The following is a 3,314-nucleotide window of genomic DNA, read 5'->3' on the forward strand; positions in this document are numbered from 1 at the left end:
GATTTTACCTATGGGTTGTAAAGAGTAGTTGATATCTTTTTTTGTTTGTTTGTTTGTTTTTGGGTCACACCCGGCGATGCACAGGAGTTACTCCTGGCTCTTCACTCAGGAATTACCCTTGGTGGTGCTCAGGGGACCACATGGAATGCTGGGATTAGAACCCGGGTCGGCCGCGTGCAAGGCAAACGCCCTACCCGCTGTGCTATCGCTCCAGCCCCAGTAGTTGATATCTTAAGGAAGGCTACTTCTAACCCTATTTTGTTAATTAAGAAAAAATGTTAATCATGAAGAGACATTGAATTTTTCTAAAAAGCATTCTCTGCATTGGTTGATAGAATCATATTTTTTCTCTGCTTTGTTAAAATGGCTTATTACATTAATTATTTGCATATGCTAAGTCATCCTTGTATAAGATAACAGTTTCTTTGGCAACACAAATTTCTCAAAAATGATAAATAATTTATTTGCTTCAATAAATCTCAGGTACCAGAAACAACATCCAAATATTTTCCTAGCCCAAAAGTTTAATTACTTTTGTTCTTCTTTGCCACCCTCAGACCCTCCTCTACCCATTTCCAGTTGCTTGTCCCCTTCCTCTATTGTTGCTGCCCCATTATTCTTTCTATAAAGTTAATGGAAGCAGTATTAAAATTATCACTGTCACTGTATCATTGTCATCCCATTGCTCATTGATTTGTTCGAGCAGGCACCAGTAACGTCTCTCATTGTGAGACTTATTGTTACTATTTTTGGCATATCCATTACGCCACGGGTAGCTTGTCAGGCTCTGCCGTGTGATTGAAATTATATTAAACAATATTCTTTGCTGGGAAGGTAACATTCTTTGAGTTCGTCAACCATCTTCACAATTTCCTCTCTGAATTCTTTATCTGAGAGGAGGTTGTATTTGTGGGTAGTCCCTGTTGAACTTCTGAGATCTTTTCTTCATTCTCTCTGGTAGTGGGGATTTTCACTGTTTCTTCATGTTGCTATGGGCTTTACTCTTAGGCGCTCTTCTAGCTTATGTAGGACATCTATTGAAGACGTGAGGCTATGATCTCTTTATAACAACAAGTGCAGCTTGTTGTGTTCACTGACAGTTTTTGTGAAATTAGGCTAGGCTAGGCTAGTTGACTATTAGCATATAAAAATATGAAACGCTTCATAAATTTGCGTGTCATCCTTGAGCAGGGGCCATGCTAATCTTCTCTGTATCATTCCAATTTTAGTATATGTGCTGCTGAAGCAAGCACAGAAGGTAACATTCTTTTTTTTTTTTTTTCTTTTTGGGTCACACCCAGCGCTGCTCAGGGGTTACTCCTGGCTTTGCACTCAGGAATTACTCCTGGTGGTGCTTGGGGGACCATATGGGATGCCGGGGATCGAACCCAGGTCGGCCGCGTGCAAGGCAAACGCCCTACCCGCTGTGCTATCGCTCCGGCCCCAGAAGGTAACATTCTTAATCTGATCTCTATTGCAGATCTTTGTTACTCCATTCTATCTGTCTGGATTATTGATACCACTAGATATCTGGACTTTCAACATTACCACTGTTGTAAATTATTTTTTATCTTTTCCAGTGCCTTTTAATTGGGACTTTTATTTGGGTTTAGCTTATATTGAGCTGCTAGAGGAATAGGAAGGAAGTAACTTATCTCCATGGCTTCCTGTATAAATATGAACCTCTGTCTCATCATGAGTCAGACAAGTTTTTATCGGCTAAAAGATATGTTTATCCTTTCCCCTTTTAAAATCAATCCTATTATCTAACTATTCTCCAAAGGAAAAATCTGCACTCACAATTCCCCCAAAGGAGACATCCAATAAAATTATACCAAGTGTCTTATCCCTTTCCAAGTTTAATATATCCAGACTATGCTCACTTCTCAATTTTCTTCCACAGTCTTGCTATTCTAAAATTGTCATCTAAAAATTCAGTGCCAAGAACACAGTGAGAGAAATAAAATTAGGTAAAACATACAAATATATATATATAGATGAGGTAATAATATACTATCTTATACTAATATAATATGTCTCTCAATTATATGCTTGAGGTGATAAGGAATAGAGAGATACAAGGCTCTGCTTCAAAAAATTCATACAAGGGGGTATGAATCTTCAGCTGGTTAATATTTGTACAATATTGATCTTTTACCCAGTTAATTCTTTTAGCTTTAAACCAGTATACCAACGGGGTTGGAGCAATAGCACAGCGGGTAGGGCATTTGCCTTGCATGTGGCCGACCCGGGTTCTATTCCTAGCATCCCATATGGTCCCCTGAGCACCGCCAGGAGTAATTCCTGAGTGCATGAACCAGGAGTAACCCCTGTGCATTGCCGGGTGTGGCCCAAAAAGCAAAAAAAAATAAATAAATAAACCAGTATACCAACTAATTGATGTTCTTTGCCCAAAGGTACTTGCACAAACCTTTATTCCTCAGAGATATTGATCCGTTAGTCCTTCCTGTATAGTATTATAGAATTTTTTATTAGCTTTGGATATTAGACTAAGTAATGTAGCACTGTAGCACTGTTATCCCATTGTTCATTGATTTGCTCGAGTGGGCACCAGTAACATCTCCATTGTAAAACTTGTTACTTTTTTTGGCATATCGAGTATGCCATGGGCAGCTTGCCATGCTCTGCTGTGAAGACGGGATACTCTTGGTAGCTTGCCGGGATCTCTTAGGAATTGAACCAGGTCAGCTGAGTACAAGGCAAACAAACGCCCTACCTGCTGTGCTATTGCTCCAGTCCATAGACTAAGTAATATGAAGTCTAAATTCTATCTATATTTATTCCTCTCTAGCTAAAGTGTGCAAAAGCACTTGTATGTTTCCTTGATAATGATGATCAATAATTACTGTCAATACCATGACTTCTTTTATGTCTGTTTACTTATTGGCATGCATAAAATGGCTAGCATTCAATTCAATAGAATTATTACTGAATTTCCTAATGAAAGTATTATACCCTTATAATTTAACATATATAACAGAACAATGGACTCATTGACTTGTACGTTGGTGGCATAGTAAAATTCCAATGGTGAAATTACAGTACACATCTTGTAGAAGACAGATACCCCTGAGGCTAAATGTAATCCTGTTCCTTCTAAATACAAGCATATTGATTATGATTATCTCTCTTTAAAGGAAAGCAGTGAAAACACTGATCAGTTTAATAACTATTTGTAGGTATCAGGGGCTATGCCTTTGGACAATTCCAAGCTACAATTAAGTCATACCACATGATCATCTCTAAACTAATCCTTTTTATTTTTATAGACCAATGAAATTTCTGCTCATTTA

The 3,314-nt window shown here is 38.1% G+C and overlaps 1 non-coding gene across 1 annotated transcript; it reads right to left on the reverse strand.

Annotated features, from left to right (window-relative positions):
- Positions 1-1,146: 1,146 nt before the first annotated feature.
- On the reverse strand, positions 1,147-1,253 carry LOC129401254 (U6 spliceosomal RNA). The gene has a single exon (XR_008628186.1). It is a non-coding gene; the product is annotated as a U6 spliceosomal RNA (small nuclear RNA).
- Between the last annotated feature and the right edge of the window lie 2,061 nt (positions 1,254-3,314).

This window comes from Sorex araneus, chromosome 1 (genome assembly GCF_027595985.1).
Source record: "Sorex araneus isolate mSorAra2 chromosome 1, mSorAra2.pri, whole genome shotgun sequence".
Lineage (NCBI taxonomy): Eukaryota > Metazoa > Chordata > Mammalia > Eulipotyphla > Soricidae > Sorex > Sorex araneus.